At 45.4% G+C, this 18,056-nt stretch overlaps 1 long non-coding RNA gene across 1 annotated transcript in view; it reads left to right on the top strand.

Annotated features, from left to right (window-relative positions):
• The window catches only part of LOC130284754 (uncharacterized), a 109,248-nt gene that overhangs the window by 12,230 nt on the left and 78,962 nt on the right, over nt 1-18,056 (top strand). The window lies entirely within an intron of this gene.

Raw genomic sequence — 18,056 nt, forward strand, 5'->3', positions numbered from 1 at the left:
AAGGGTGGCAACTCTGCCACCTCACTCCTATTGCTTTAGGGGGATCGTGGGTGTCTTAGACACCCGCGATCCCCCTTCTATTCCGGGTCACCGGGTCACCATAGACCCGTAATGACCCGGAATCGGCGCAAATCGCAAGTGTGAATTCACTTGCGATTTGCGCCGATCGCCGACATGGGGGGGTCTAATGACCCCCCTGGGCATTTGCACAGGGTGCCTGCTGATAGATATCAGCAGTCACCCCGGCCCGTTCCCCGCCCGGCGCGCGGCGGGGGCCGAAATTCCCACGGGCGTATGGATACGCCCTTCGTCCTTAAGTACCAGGACGCAAGGGCATATGCATACGCCCTTCGTCCCCAACAGGTTAAACATTTGCACATCAATCCGTGACTGTCTAATACACTTATTGCTGCTACACTGTGAGACGGCTGAGTCTCCTGCAGCAGGCTCTCTGCCTAGGAGCCAGGATTGATTTTTGCACAAATGAAAGCTTATTTTACACTTACCTTGAAAGTTGATACAAACTACTATAAGTTGGATACAATTGCAACTTGTGCTGTTGCGCTCTGCATATAAAAAGAAAGTACTTTGCTGATCTATACCCACACTTGGATTACAGTATATCGGTATTTGTCAGAATCTGCACTAATATTTATTACATGCAATGAGAGAAGAATGTATTCACTCGGACTACAATTAATTATACCAGGAGTACAATTCTAAAGTCACTTCAGACACTGTATACTAATTTATACCATTGTATTTATATTATTGTTTTTGTATTGTTTTATTCCATTACATATACACTGATTTTATCTTACACTACCTGTAGTCTAGCTGACCTACAAGGGCCCTGTAGGTCACAGACCACTATAATACTATTACAAATTTACTAATTTACTATTCATTTATTAATATCATTTTTATCTATCAATTGTACACTAATAAATCAACTTTACAAATAAATACATACATTTTATGTCAAATATTCACAGACCTTTGAGCCCCAATTTCTTTATCTATTATAATTTAAAAATCTGTTCAACTTTCTGGCACCAGTTGATTTAAAAAATAATTAAGTAAATAGGTTTTACAGTGGACTACCCCTTTAAAGGGGTACACCACCCCTGGCATCTTATCCCCTATCCAAAGGATAGGGGATAAGATGTCAGATCGCCGCGGTCCCGCTGCTGGGGACCCCGGGGATCGCTGCTGCAGCACCCCGCTATTATTACTGCACAGAGCGAGATCGCTCTGCACGTAATGACGGGCAATACAGGGGCCGGAGCATCGTCACGTCACGGCTCCGCCCCTCGTAACGTCCCGCCCCGTTAATACAAGTCTATGGGAAGGGGGCGTGGCGGTCGTCACGCCCCCTGCCATAGACTTACATTAAGGGGACGGGCCGTGATGTCATGAGGGGCGGAGCCATGACGTCACGCTGCTCCAGCCCCTGTATCGCCCGTCATTACGCACAGAGCGAACTCGCTCTGTGCAATAATGATGGCGGGGTGCCGCAGCGGCGATCCCCGGGGGCCCCAGCAGCAGGACCGCAGCGATCTGACATCTTATCCCCTATCCTTTGGATAGGGGATAAGAGGCCAGGGGCGGAGTACCCCTTTAACACAAATTAAACAAGTAGGGAAAAAAGTTATGAACGTAGGCGCCATTCAAAAATTGACCCAAACACAGCAACTACCACTAGAATAATAGTCCTGTACAAGTCGGGTTCCAACGTAACGTTGCTGCATTGGTGCACGGAAAAGCAATAGAAGTAAAAAAATACTATAATAAACCTGTTGCACAAAACTACCGGTTGTAGCCTCTGAGCCCCCTCCCCCCCATGCAACCTCCGGCTCTCCATGGCGGTCTTTTCACCTTGAACTGCCGATTTGCGGTGAGTGCAGTATTTTTCTGTTTTATTATAATATTGTTTGGCTTTTATGTGGCCCAAAATGCACATTTACCTGTGTAGTCAAAAATCCTTGCACTGGATTTGCACAGAATTTAATGCATTTATGTCTAATTAAAAAAAAAGTGTAACTATTTTCCTACAGAGAACACTGTGGCTTGCATTATGGTGATATATGGCACGGAATTAGTTCCAATTAGTTTCAGAACTATTGGCGATATTTAAAGTATTGACTAATCTTTTTTCCACAAATCTAAATGAGTTTCTAAGGGCTGTCTGGCCGGCATCCATCTAGAAGGAGTCTTCTTAATTCCACCATATGCCTTGTGGAAACATTACCTGCGAGCAGCTGCGGAGAGAATTTGGAGGCTTTGCTCAGTTCCCAATGGTTATAATTAAATACGTCTAATTATGAATATTCATTGACACATACAGTGAACTCACACGTCCTTGTCCCCAATATTTCTTTTATATGTAACGAGTAGTTTTTTTCATCAATAGGACAAGAATAGAGAACACTTCATGGAATAGAATACACAGAAGGCCTCAAAATAAAACTTCATATCACGTAACCCTTTAGTAACCACCAATACACATTGTTACAATCAATACGCTTATTGGGCCCTCACTAATATGAATGTGAGCTGTGCCAGAGTAATCCAACATGGCCACTACGCCATTTATGAAGCCATTTGTTACCATTTTAAGATGCTGGCACCACAGCTCTGGAAGACAGCTGATTGGTTTGTAGCGGGTGTTGGCAAATCACCAACCTAATATTAATGAGGGGCATATTCTGCAGGTCTCTTTGTTTTACAGTGCTGTTGACCCCTGCACAGGTGTCCTATCACTTGTCCTATCACACCAGGTAAACCAATAGGGGGAAATCTCTTATTATGTTTGGAGGTCTTTTTTTTCATGTATTTTTGTCGCAATGGTTAAAGGAGTTATCCAGGAAAAAACTTTTTTTTTTATATATCAACTGGCTCCAGAAAGTTAAACAGATTAGCAAATTACTTCTATTAAAAAATCGTAATCATTTCAGTACTTATGAGCTTCTGAAGTTGAGTTGTCCTTTTCTGTCTAAGTGCTCTCTGATGACACGTGTCTCGGGAACCATCCAGTTTAGAAGCAAATCCCCATAGCAAACCTCTTCTACTCTGTGCAGTTCCCAAGACAAGCAGAGATGTCAGCAGAGAGCACTGTTGCCAGATACAAAACAACAACTCAACTTTAGCAGCTGATAATTATTGAAAGGATTAAGATTTTTTAATAGGAGTATTTTACAAATCTGTTTAACTTTCTGGAGCCAGTTGATATAAAAAAAAATTAAGTTTTTTCCTGGAATACCCCTTTAAGCGCAGTCATCTTCTTCTAAAGCTGCTGACTATATGGTTTGGTTAGGCATTGGTAATGTACTATGTGTGACTTTTCAAAAAAGGTTCATTTTGCTAACGCAACTAGCCCCCAAATGCTGCAAACCCGCATCATCTCCAACCACACTTAGAAGACTGCTTGTGCTGACTCCAGAAAGATACCATATGCCTTAAAGACAAAATTCCAACCAGAAAACATGCTGAACAAACAGAGAACAACCTATTTTAATAAATTCTACCCATAGTCTCTAGCAGAGGCTCAGTCTTGAGTCGTATATTTATTTCTCACCACAAGCTACGATGAATGTAATGTGGTGATCAATATTGCTATGTCACTTCCACTGTATATTTAAATGTGATTTTGAATTAAAAATATTAATATTTCATCTTTTGATTTTGTTGTATGTATAACCCATGTATAGCTTATTCCACATTTGGTTTCCCCCAAAAAATGTAGGCCCCAATTTTGCTTGCATAAACCCCATATCATATTCACTGTGTTTTTTCATAATCTTTATTATACATATCGGTCTTTTGTAAGCCCCTGGATAGGCTGGGACCTGGATGTGTGTCGCTAAAACTTAAATGAACTTATTTGCTAATTTATCATTGTCTTTGGACTGTTTTTTGTGTCTACGAAAGGCACAAAAATGGCGCAAGCAAGGTTTATTTGCGCCTTTTTTGTGACTTTTGGTTTACACATTTCTGCTGATTTTGAGTGGCAATCCACTGATTTTGGCAATACACATGATATGGACGGGTTTTATGAACTGCGCCTTTTTGTGAAAAGGCGCAAAAAAGTCGCAAAGCCACTGAAAAGTCTCTAAAACTACACCAGCCCAGACTTAGCTTAGAGAGAGAAAAATTTCAGAAAATGTGACCTGCACAAAATGTATCCAATGCTCTCTGACCATTTAATAAATGTGGTGCTCCTACACATTATCAGCACACAAAAAAAAAAAAAGGTGTAGAAAAATGCTTAACTTACACCTACAATCATAAATGACTTTGGCTTTTTTTTAACTATAGTTTTAGAGAATCTATACACAATGTAAGTTAGAAATGATGGAGCTATTATCAATCATTACCAGCTGGGGATTTATTGCACATGCGCCTATAGTTGGCGCAGCCGCAATGTAATTGTATTAGCGGAGACCCGATCATGTGACATCTGCCTGAAGCTTGTGACACATTGCACATGCTCCTCTAGTTGGCGCAGTCGCAATGTGATTGTAGAGACTAGTAAGGGTATGGGTATGACTCTCTGCAACAAGGCCCTATAAGTAAGTAGGGGGGCGGAGAGACACTGCATCTGCGCAGTGTATTTGTTTAAACATATGGTTAGGAATCGTGATATCTTTATTATGTGAGTATTTTTAGCGATCTTGTTAATTATAAGAAGTGTGAGATGGCACACTAGTGTTTTTCCCTGTAGTGCAAGGTTGTGGCTCAGGGTAGTTAGATGTATCACTTTGTGATGCCAGGGCACTGTTAACCTACACAGTCTGAGGATACAACAGCTTTTCCTGGGCCAGGTATGGGATAATAAATACACTGATGCCAGGTTACAGATAACTGGCTTTACTAAGGCAGGAGTAAATGTTACAATCCTCACAGCGCAGATTAGAGTTGAGGAGATGTAGAGTAGCCCTTGGGAGCCCTGTAGACTTGCTGTGACTTGTAGCTTTTACTTGGGACTTTAGACTTAATTCTGATGCCTCCTACGCTGACTAGGGTTCTGATAGTGTCCAAGTAACGCTACACCGTCAGGGTATGAACTATCACTGTGTGGCCCTTCGACTCATAGGGTATTATGCTCAAAATCAGGAATTTCTGACTTCTCCTGGATGGGGAACACTTGCAGAATGGCGCGGTCACTTGCTTGAAGATTTGCTTTAGGATTCCCTTGAATCACCTCACACTCTATTCTCCACACTGTAGCTCACACTGAGTTCTGCACACAGAATCAACTAACAAATGAATTGCTCCCCCCCCTACTCTATATGTGGCCTAGCTAGGGGGCCTCCCATAGGGCAATCAGGGTCACTCTGCATCATGCCTCCTAACAAATATCCTCTACCTTTCTTAAAGGTACAGTGCAAAACAATATAAATTAACAGACAAAGACCATAATGAATATTAAAGCATCACCCGAGCAGCTGGGCCTAGAGCAGGCACCTAAACTTTATGAATGTACAGTACTCGCACATTGCACTTTACACTTTTATAAACATTGTGGTTACTATAGTTGTAGTGTCCATTTATTTGTTTTTGTATTTTTCTGTTTTGGTGTGTATTCACACACACACTAGTCTTTTCTGAGCAGTTTGCCATTCTCCCTGGATTGGGAATGGTTAATGCTCAGAACCAATGAGATCTGGGGTGTGTCTATTTTAACCAAAGTTCTCCTGCATTCTTCGCTGGTTATTGTGCAATACACTTTCAAGTCTGCTTGAGCATTTACCTTGTATTTATCTTGTGATTTTATCTGAGTTTTAGCCATGGTTAAATAGTTTTGTTTATTGTATTTTAGTCTGTGTTACATTTGTCGGTTTTAGGATTAGTATGTCTGTTCTGCTTAGTCTGTGTCACACTGTGTTAGTCTAGAGTTACCTGTGCTCAGTATCTAATTATTCCTGTTTGGTATCTTGGAGTCTGTTCAGACTCGTCCGGTTTTAGTCTTGCTTGTTACCTGTGCTTTGTATGTAATAATTCCTGTTTGGTATCCTGGAGTCTATTTAAACTCATCTAGTTCTGGTCTAGAGTTTCATGTATTATATTTCTGTTTCCTACTGGATCAGCATCCTGATCACACGGTGGAGTGTGCCCGATGGCCAGTAGTCTATTTGGCTTTATTATAATGGCTACTCATTTTGTGGAGTGGGGTGTCCAGTTTGTTTGTTCAGTGTCCCAATGTGAACAGTGTCCTATGTTCCTGATCAGTTTAGTGTTTTAGCTCTCAGTTCTTAAGTTCATCCCCTGCATTTCTTGGGTTCTGCTGTATACCAGTTCCATACCTAGTCTTGTTCATTTATCCATGTCTGCTGTGTAACTGGATTCCGGTTTGTGAACTGTTAGTTTATACACTATATTCTGCCCTGTTAGTATTTGTATCCTGTCTGGTATATCTGGTTGTCTGGTAGTTTTCTGTTTCTGGCCTGTGACCAACTATGTATATTATTTGTTTTTACGCCACTGCACTGTAGCGCAGGGAATGACCGGCTCCAGGTTGTCGATTCTCCACTTAGGGTAAATGGGCAAGTATGCAGGGAGAGTGTTTTTAGGGTCAGTTTAGGGCTCACTCTCGCTGTCCCCCCGGTTGGTCTTGACAATAGTAACCGTGATATACAATGTAACCAATAGAAAGTGAGGGGAGGTGTTTTACATTGATTTGAGATTTTGAACAAATGTGCACTATCCAATGAATGTTAATCTCTGTATATACATTCATGCATTTCACTTATTTTGTACATGCTTGATAAAGGCTAACACCTAGCAGAAACATTGCATTTGGGGAACCAATAAATCACAGCTCTTTCTATAAGAAACAGAGTTGTTCATTACTGGTGCTGTGGCCTGCAATCTCTTGTATTTTTGGATCAGGTTTTTAAAGGGGTACTCCACTGGCCAGCGTTCAGAAGTAAATGTTCCGAATGCTGTTTGCGCACTGTGGGGGTCGGTCATGCTCCTTGTGATATCACGGCCATGCCCCCTCCAAGTAAGTCTATGGGAGGGGGCGTGACAGCCATCACAACCCTTCCCATAGACTTGCAGTGAGGTGCAGGCTGTGATGTCACGAGGGGTGTGGCCGACCCCCGCAGTGCGAAAACAGCATTCGGAAAATTTACTTCCAAACACTGGCCAGTGGAGCACCCCTTTAAGACCCGGAGCTACTGGTGTATATCATATATCAGGGACTTTTGACATGTCTCTAGGATATATTAACATTTTTGATCGGTTGGGATCTGACTCCCGCGTGTTAGACCTCCGCCGTTCATGAGAATAAGCCTGGAGAAGTCTGCAATAGGTGCGTTTCCTGTGTCACCCAACCAAGACAAACATTTAATGTAAGCCCATGGGTTTGTCTTGGTCACATGCTCAGAAGGCAGGGAGAGGAGTGCTTAGCTTCATTCCCTTCTACCGACTGATTCTAGAGATCGGTCATGGTCTGAACACTCAGATTCTGGGAAATGTCAAAAGTTTTTTCAAGTAACGGTACACTTTAGGAAAAGAGTCTCCAAAATTGGTATTTTATAAAGAGTACAAGTATTTACTAAAACAGAAATGTGCAGGTATTTTATAAAAGCCAAATGTGTGCCAGTAGGTTGTGTTTTTAGCAGAAGTTTAGTCAATGTACTGACACATATCCCTAGGATAAGCCTTACACGGAAGAAATGTTACATTCATAAAAAAAAAAAACTATTTTAGGACTTCCATTGGATTTCCATAGGATGGGTCATCAATACCCTGCCATGGTTGTTTTCGTCCTGCACCCCACTGATCAGCTAACTTAAAATACTATGGTGTTCTATACATGTTGCAGCGGCTGTACCGGTGTTGGAGATCCTCGCATTCACTTCAACAGTATTAGCTGTAATACCAGGTACAGCTGCTACTCAATGCTTTAAAGGGGTACTCCCGTGCCCCAGCCTTCTGAACATCTGGTTCAGAAGGCTTGGAGCAGCATCTGCGATGTGACGGCCATGCCCCCTCCATCGATATCTATGGGAGGCACCACGCCCCCTCCCATAGAAATCAATGGAGGGGGCGTGGTCATGATATCGTGACCACGGCCGCTAGTCCAAGACTTCTGAACCCGATGTTCAGAACGCTAGGGCACAGGAGTACCCCTTTAAGCTGTATCTGGTGGAACAAACCTTCCCAGGTGATTAATGAAAGGAGTAGGATCTCTATTGATCTGATATTGATAACTTATCCTAAGGAAAGACCTTCAAAAATAACCTCCTGGAAAACCCCTATAAGTAGTTTGGCCCTATGATTGTTTTATCTTCACATTACAGCTGCATTTTATATTGCGGCGTGAAGCATCTCTGCATACTCAAACATCACATTCATTTCCATTTTAAATGTGTTATTAAATTTTAATAATATTCCAATTTACGTTTATCATTTTAAATTAGATTTTGGGAAACAGTGCAGAGCAGGAGCCATGGGAATGAATGTCTGTTCATTTTTACCATGTATATGGACAGGACTCATAATGTTTCTAAAGCAATTTTTTCTTCAATAAGTTCTATCTATCTAAATAGAAAAAAAAAAGAAATTACAGATGAGTGCATGCAGCTCCAGGCCAAGATCCAAGACCAAAAGTCTACGGTAGTAGTCCTTCAACTAATATGTCACATGGCAGGGTAGTGTAGCTAACTTGGTGTTCCCTGTGAACCCCACTGGCTTTTATGAAAATTAAGTTGTTCCTGTGGTACAAAGTGCAGGGATGAGACCTCTGGACACTGGAATTCTGTGAAACAACTTTACAGAATTTCTTGTGTAAATCTAATATAATAGGGTTGCTTTAGCACAACTTGGAATGTTACAGCTCTTTGAGCCAGATGATCAGATATTTAGTCACTCTCCCTTTAAATGATGCGTTTCTAGTAGCTTTACTGAATTTAGCAATATCTCTGGTGCTTTTAAGCACATGTACGTGTAATGACTAGTGCAGATGAAGATGGGAATGTTCAGAGTTGAATATGTTCTCAGTCCAATTTACTAAAATTACTTATGAGGATCTTCACAGGTTGGCTTATTGTGGTGCAATATGTAGATTTGATGGTTTCTTTACCCACATGATGGTGACTGATGGCTTGCAACCTGTAGCCGTAGGAATGTGGGCAGGTAAACTTTCCTGAAGTGACAGCCAAGCAACAATAATTCCAGCCTGATGCCAAAGAGAGATTCGTGTATGGAAGAGAGACCCTTGTTCAGCCTTCTTCTCTCTGACGAAAAGACGAAAAACTCCTTTTTGGAGATGAAGAACTTATGCACTTTATCCTCACAGCGTGGGCAGGAACAGTGAATTGGTTGTATACAGAATATCACCTAGTGATAACACATGTAATCTATGTATAGGCTTAGCCATAACAAAAGCTAGAAAATATGTACACACTGAGTAACAGGTTTTTGGGACCACAGTGTATGCAATAAATATGATGCATTGCAAATAAATACATTTGCAATAAACTTTCAATATCTCATAAATATTAACATCATATGAAAAATCTTTTTTCTCTCGGTCACATGACAATTTCTAGGACAGCAGCTGGATAATTGGTACCGGGATATTACATAATAGTGTCAATACATTCCACACGGATCACGGTACTTGATCATACTATGTAGTGCATCTACATTATCATACACAACAATCATGTGCAAATTGGCATTAAAAAACTTACAATAGGGGAGTGGGCATCTGACCAACATTCTGTACTAACCAAGTACAGCTGAGTACATTACCCATACATAGGCATGGGGCATGGACACTGCTTATGTGCAGTCAATTGGTGCAATATAAAGTATTAGTTATCAAACCATCCAATAAAGGTGAAGCCATTGTAGTAATCGAATATATGAACAAGGCATATCAGAAGAAGGATACCACCCAGACCTGTCAATATACATCTCTATAGAGCATTCTAGAGCAGTCAGAAGAATAGTGTTGACCACGAATATTCGAAATGCAAATTTTTACCACGAATATTGGCACTTCTCGATTTCACGAATATTCAGAATATAGCGATATATATTCGTAATGATGAATATTCTTTTTTTTTCTTCACAGTACACATCACAACAATGATGTGTACTGTGTAAATAAAAAAGGGATCATCCCTCCCTGCTTCCAGCTTGTGCTCCAAAGAAGGCTCCAGTATTATTTACTGTGTGAGTCGGTGTGGAGTGCAAATATTTCGTATATTCGAATATGCAAATATTCGCAAATATCAGCACTTTCAGAGGACACTGATCCCTCCCTGCTATTAGGTGAAAGATGTAATCGCTCATGCGCACTATGAGAATTTCATAAATTTTTGCATGGAAAAAAAAAGGGAACAAACATAGCGAATATGCGAATTTCACGAACACAGGATGAATATTCGTCCATATATTCGAATTTGAATATTGCCCCTGCTTCTCATCACTACTGAAGAAGCAAATATTGTGCAAAATGGAATATTTTAGTTATACGTTCTTCATGGAATTGTTAGGTTTAAAGCAGTGACTATTTTATATTTAATGAGGCCAATCCCATCCGCTCCACTTACTTAGAGACCTCACAGCTCCACTTGTCTCAAGCCTCTTCCCACTGGCATGCTCCTTGGGGACTGTATCAGGGACTACTCCACTCACACACCCAGAGCAGGCTCTTCTGGCCCTCACGACAGTCACTCTACACACCCTCACACACTTCTGGTGCCAATCAACACTATCTACCAATGTTGCAGCACAGCACTCAGCACCGCAATGCTCACGACTGTGACACTGTTCTTACTAGCCATTCACACCTAAAAAACTATGTGGGGGCACATACATGATAACACCAAACTAGAGGTGGAACACACAATTAAAACACATCGGAGAATATGAGGACTATTACTCTTTGAACTCCTGGGCCCAGACTGACAAGCATGTTATTGACAGCTTACTTACTGTAGATTCAAATAGAGGAACAAACAGACATGGTCGCACATCTACAACATGCACAATGATCTAACCTTCTCATCAACATTCATTAACCCCTTAACGACGAAGGACGTATTTACGTCCTTCGCCTGCTCCCGCGATATGCCGCGGGGTCACGCGGTGTCCCCGCGTCATATCGGGTCGGTCCCGGCGGCTATCATCGATCGCGGTGATGCCCTGTATTAACCCTTCAGACGCGGCAATCAAAGCTGATCGCCGCGTCTGAAGTGAAAGTGAAAGTAACCCGGCTGCTCAGTCGGGCTGTGCGGGACCGCCGCGGTGAAATCACGGCGTCCCGAACAGCTTACAGGACACCGGGAGGGCCCTTACCTGCCTCCTCGGTGTCCAATCGACGAATGACTGCTCCGTGCCTGAGATTCAGGCAGGAGCAGTCAAGCGCCGATAACACTGATCACAGGCGTGTTAATACACACCAGTGATCTTTGTAAAAGATAAGTGTGTGCAGTGTTATAGGTCCCTATGGGAGCTATAACACTGCAAAAAAAAAGTGTTAAAAAAAAAGTTTGAATCACCCCCCTTTTCCCATAATAAAAATAAAAATAAACATATGTGGTATTGCCCCGTGCGTAAATGTCCGAACTATAAAAATATACTGTTAATTAAACCGCACAGTCATTGGCGTACCCGTAAAAAAATTCCAAAAAAGCGTATTTATGGTCACTTTTTATACCATTAAAAAATGAATAAAAAGTGATAAAAAAGTCTGATCAAAACAAAAATGGTACCGATAAAAACTTCAGATCAGGGGGTGTGTCCGGCCATGCTACTGTAAGGACATACACTTGCTGAGCTCCGTCCCTGACAGCCTTTTTGTTGGGGTTTTAGTGGCTAAACATGACCAATCGCCGACATAAACCCAAGTCTAAGACTGGGGGAGCCCCTGCTGCCTCGGGGGTTCCCATTTCTAATTATCTTACCCCGCTCCTGGAGGACCTGGGCTTCTGGAGCAGTGCGCCCCCAGCCAGGCGCCGCCATCTTCGCACCGCAGAGCGCAACAAGCAGGAGCGGCCGAAGTAGCTCCCTCACGCTCCCCTCTACTGACACCTGAGCCTCAGCGAAGTGCACAGCAGACATCAGGGGGTGAGTCCAAGGAGCCCCAGCTTACCTCTCTGGTGCCTCTTATGGACTTGGGGTCCCCTGAGTGCGTGGTCCAGGTCCTTCCCTGCACTCGGGCCTTGTCTCCTCACCGGCTGCGCTCCGTGTAGTTAGCCCTGCCCACCGTCTCCTCAGCCCGGCAGCTGCCATCTCCCCAGCTATCTCCCGGACCGCAACTCCTCTGCTGTCGGATACCCCTCCCGGGGCCCAGCAGAAACCTCTCCAAGGCTTGGCCTTAGAGTCCTGGTCCGCCCAGGTCCCGGAGGACCAGACCGAGCTGGCGGCCGTCACTCCGGAGTCTCCGGTGCAGATTCCCTGCACCGGACATGCACATTCACCTCAGGGGTCTCCCCTGCTGTTCAGCTCTATGGAGCCCCCTGCACCTGCCTCCACCTCCACTCTGCAACAACTGGAGGTATGTGACCTCTCCCTCCAGGCCCTTTCAGCCCTGGACGCCAAGAGGCTGCTGGACCCCCTGGGCCCTCCACTCTCCCCGGCCCCTGGAAAGCCTGCCTCCCCAGCTCCATCATGGGGGTCCTCAAGTGGGTCCTCTTGGCCCTTGGTGGAGGGGGGTGGCCCTCCTGCTCCCACACTGGTGACTGTCCCACCTGGAATGGCCTCCACCTTGCCCTTACCAGCCGGCCACACGTTTGCTTTATCTGACCCTCAGTGCCCGATTGCTCCTTCTGTCACTACAGCGCACTCAATCCTGAAGGATCACCCGGAACTGCAGGCGTTCCTTACACTAATACCCTCCAAGCAAGACCTTGCTTCCCTGACCACGGAGCTGAAATCCGCCTGGATACAGGACCTGCAGGTGGTACAGTCAGAGGTGGACTCTTTGCGTAATACTGTGCACGAACTTCAGGCATTCAAGGAATCTGTCCAACAAACTGTTCACTCTCTCCGTCAAGACCTGACCACCCATGTCCAACACCAACAACTCCTCCACGCACAATTTGACGATTTAGAGAACCGAAACCGCCTGAATAATATCCGGATCAGGGGTCTCCCGGAATCGGTGCGCCCACAGGAGCTTCATCAAACGCTTACAGGACTGTTCAACTTCATTCTCAACCGTCCGGCCCGAGCGCCAATTGAAATGGACAGGGCACATAGGGCCCTGCGTCTCCAGAACCCTGACCCCTCTAAACCAAGGGATGTGATCTGTCGCTTGCACTATTATGCGGTGAAAGAAGAAATCCTGCAAAAGGCCAGACAGGGACGTGGACTTTGAAGGGACTCGCCTGCAACTGTTTCCTGATCTTTCCCGTCATACCCTGCGCCTCCGCGCTTCCCTCAAACCATTGCTTGCCCTCCTTCAGAACCGCAACATCCCTTACCACTGGGGCATCCCCTTCACCCTCTCGGTTCGTATGGACGATAAGCTGGTCACGCTGCGTCGCCCTACGGACTTGCCTCAGTTCTTCCAAACACTGGGACTACCTCCTATGGAACTACCGCAATGGAATGACCTGCAGGATAACCCGTACTTCCAATCCTCACCTGATGCATGCCAGGGAATAGTCTCTTCCCTTAATTCTGCTACTCCTCATTCTCAAAGGGCCAGAAGACGTCCTCAGAGTTCCTCCTGCTCCAGGCGGAGTTCGCAACGCTCCCCATGAGCTGCGCCCTGTTGGGACTTGGTCCCTGGACTTGTCTAGTGATCTTGCACCCCTGGGACTTCCCCCTCTACCAACAGGATTGATGAGTATATTTTTTTGTTAGCTCTTATGGTTATTGTTTTCTATTATATGCAGAATTTTCCTCCCCAGTATACTGTTTTTCGGTTTCATGCTGTCTTTAATTGTGGCGGTCATACGGACAATGCAAACTCATCGTTGTTTTTTTCCCTCCGGTTTGCAGTGGTTTTCGTTGTCAGTATCACCCTTGTTCCTATGCCTCACGTAGGTTGCCTGTAGTTGTATTGGCTCCGCTTTATTGCCTTTTGGCTTTTCTTTTCTAGGAGGCTGTGTAGGCTCTTAACCCCCGCTCAGCAGTGAGCTCTTCCCTCTCCCTTTCCCTTCTCTGTTTTTTCATTTCTCCCCCTTTTCTTTGCTTCTTTCCCCTTCTTGCCGCCTCTTCCCCCCCCCCTTTTTTATTTTAATTTTTTCTCTCTCTTTCCTCCCCCTGGGGTGCTCGGTACCCTAATAGGTGAACACTCTTCCCTATGGCCACGCTCAGGGTTTCTTCCCTGAATGCGCAGGGTCTCAATATTCCCGGGAAACGGGCTAAAATCTTGTATCACTTTCACAAACAGAGGTCCCAGATAGTGTGCCTGCAAGAGACGCACTTCCGCCACCAACTGTCGGCCTTCCAAAATAGATACTACCCGACATGGGTACACAGTAGTTCCCCCTCCCAGAAAGCGAAAGGTGTAGCCGTATTTTTTCATAAATCACTGCCTGTACAGATCATTGATACACGGACCGACCCTGAGGCCCGCTATGTGTTTGTTAAATTCTTTTTGCAGGGCCGAGAATATACGGTGGCTTCCATCTAGGCCCCTAACCATGGCCAAAGATCTTTTTTAGAGAGGACTCTGGAGGACCTTAATGCCTTCTCCTAAGGTTTGCTCATGGTTTGTGGTGAATTCAATGTCCCCCTGAACCCTCTGACTGACACCTCTTCAGGCGCTAGTGCACTCTCCTTCGCTGCATTGAGAGGGATTAAGCGCTCTCTTCATGCCCATCAGCTTTGTGATACGTGGCGCCTCCTCCACCCGAGTGACCGCGACTACTCCTTTTTTTCGCATGCGAGGAGAGTGTATTCTAGACTTGATTATATCATGATTTCTCATCACCTACTTCCCACCCTCCGGTCTGGGTCCATTGATCCTATGATCCATTCGGATCACGCCCCTGCTTCTTGCACCCTAAGCCTCCCTGCCGCACCTCAGAGGGAGTTCACCTGGAGGCTGAATGAATCACTCTTGCTGGACCCCCTCTGTGTCTCAGACCTCAATACTGAAATTGCTACCTTGGCTCTCGCTCTTGCCTCTGAAACCACGTCGCCGCAGACCCAGTGGGAGGCGTTGAAATGCTTACTTCGGGGTGTCCTCATTCGCCATGGTGCCAGACGTAAGAGAGAGGCGTCTTATAAACGCATCACCCTCCTCACACAACTCCACATGCTAGAAACCCATCATAGACGCACCCTTGCTGATGAGGACTTGCGGGAACTCCTTAGAGTACGGAAGGAGGTGCAGGTCCTGATTGACAAGAAACATAATAGGTTTCGCCAGATGTGTTCTGCGTCCCACTATGAATGGGGCAATAAAACGTGTAGGCTGCTTGCCAGGGCCCTGAGGGATAAGAGAGCTGCCCTTTATATACCTTCTATTAAAAATCCACGGGGGGGGGGGGGGGTTGGAACACCTCACCTCCCAGATCCTTGCTAGTTTCCACACTTACTACTCTGGCCTTTATGACTTATCTGGCATTGGAGGTGTTCCCCCTCCCTCCCCTCAGGCTGTCCGATCCTTCCTGGATCGCACTGCCCTCCCCTCCCTGTCACCTGAGACCTTGGCTAGTCTTGAGGCCCCCTTTACGGTAGAGGAATTGAATGCGGCTATTTCCTCCTCGCCCTCGGGTAAGTCCCAGGGTCAAGACGGATTCACCTCCCGGTTTTATAAAGTACTCCAATCGGACCTGTCTCATCCCTTGCTGTCTGCCTTCAATGCCATCTCCCCCTCTACTGGCTTCCCTAACTCCTTCTTAGCTGCCCATATTACTGTGATCCCTAAGGAGGGCAAAGACCTGAATTTGTGCCAAAGTTACCGCCCTATCTCCCTCATTAATGTACACGCCAAGATTTATGCTAAAATGATCGCTACCCGCCTCACCCCTCTCCTGGAGTCCGTGATGCACCTGGACCAGGTGGGCTTTGTCCCTTCTAGGGAGGCCCGTGATAACATTCTTAAAACTTTTTCACTCATTCACCATGCTCAATCCACCAATCTTCCATGTATGATACTGTCGCTTGATGCCCAAAAGGCCTTCGACAGGGTGGGGCTTCATGAGAGGGGTGTCAGCAAAGTTGGGCCTTGGCCCGATAGCCCTGAGCCGCATCATGGTGCTCTATGACAAGCCATCTGCAAGGAATAGGGTGAATGGTTCCCTTTCGATGCCCTTGCCTATAAATAATGGTACTAGGCAGGGATGCCCCCTGTCCCCTTTGCTCTATGTTTTGGTAATGGAACACCTGTTGCAAGCTATCAGATCCCACCCTGACATCTGTGGGATACACGTGGGAGATCTCCATATTAAATGCTCGGCCTTTGCGGACAATCTCCTTCTTTATATCTCAACCCCGGAGGTGTCACTCCCGGCACTCCTGTCTGTCCTTGAGGACTTTAGTGCGCTGAGCAACTATAAGATTAATATAGCAAAGAGCGTAGCTATGAATGTTTCTCTGGATGCATTGAGGGCTCACAGACTTCAGGGAATGTTTCCTTTTACCTGGCACCCATCTTCTTTTAAATATTTAGGTGTCCTTGTCCCTAGAGATCTATCTCGGATTGTTGACCTGAACCTATCTCCCCTTCTAACTAGGATTAAGGGTGATCTTTCCAGGTGGGAGCAGAAAGATTTTTCCTGGATTGGCCGCATCAATATTCTGAAAATGAATTTGCTCCCCGGCCTGCTGTATTTGTTTCAGACGTTGCCAGTTATGCTTTCCCGCGCCTTTTTTAAGCCTCTGAATGCACTTTTTACTAACTTTGTGTGGTCTAAGGGCCGACATAGACTTTCCAAAAGCGCACTGGCACAGTCTAAAGCAAATGGTGGTCTCGCTTTTCCTGACCCCTACTCCTATTACCTTGCCTCCTTAGCGGCCCGCATACTGGACGGGTTCCGTGCCTCTGGGGCCAAATTGTGGGTCTGTATAGAAAACACCCTTGCCCGTTATCCCATCACCTCCCTTCCTTGGATCCGCCCAGCATATTGGACGCCTGCTGCTAGGGCCTCCCTACCGTTTGTCTCTAGAGTCCTCCTCTATTCCTGCTCACACCACCTCTATAAAAACATGTTTGCTTAAACCTATGGGACCACTGACTCCCATTACTGACAACCTGGACTTTACTCCCGGCTCCTCTCACAGCGGCTGCTCACCCCTCCCCATGGCTCGGGTTCTCCAGTCCTCCTCTCTGAAAACTCTGCCTGACATCATTGGTGATATGACCCAGTCCTCCTTACACAATTTTCAGTACCTCAAATTAAAGCATTTTTACAGCACTTGGCGGGTCTCTGGCGAGTTCCATAGGGAACCTACTGCTTTTGAACATTTATGCTTATCTACTAGTGGCCTGACCCATGTGCTCTCGTTGCTATACTCTATGCTCAATAGTCAGTCCCTCCTGCCCTTCCAGCTTGGTTGGTCTAGAGACTTGAATGCTTCCCATAGCATTGCGGAGTGGGAAACGTCTTTCCTACTCTGCCATAAGTCCTCCAGGGCAGTAGCCCTGCAGGAGACAAATTATAAGTTGATCTCTCGTTGGTACAGAGTTCCTGCTCTGCTCCACCATTTCTATCCATCGGTCTCACCCACATGCTGGAGGTGCAGAGGAGATACGGGATTGCTTATACACATATGGCACACCTGCCCCTGACTCCTTTTTGGTCAGCAGTACGAGACTTGATACACGCTATTACTGGCAGACATGTTGCAGATACCCCTCAGGCCCTTCTTCTCTCAATGCTCCCTGGTCCTGCAGACAAATTGAGAAAAAGTATTGTAGGTATTTTACTGGTGGCAGCCAGGAGAGTTATAACAAGATGGTGGAAGTTTACCTTCCCTCCCACGGTTATGGACTAGTTTAGGGAAGTACTTCATATCCAGGGTCTGGAAGAGTGTTTGGCAGACCTTAATGCTACCACTGACAAGTATATCTTGCGTTGGCGCCCATGGATGGACTTTACGACCTCACCTGCTTTTCTACAATTTGGTCTGAC

Source organism: Hyla sarda, chromosome 8 (genome assembly GCF_029499605.1).
Source record: "Hyla sarda isolate aHylSar1 chromosome 8, aHylSar1.hap1, whole genome shotgun sequence".
In the NCBI taxonomy this organism is placed as follows: Eukaryota; Metazoa; Chordata; class Amphibia; order Anura; family Hylidae; genus Hyla; species Hyla sarda.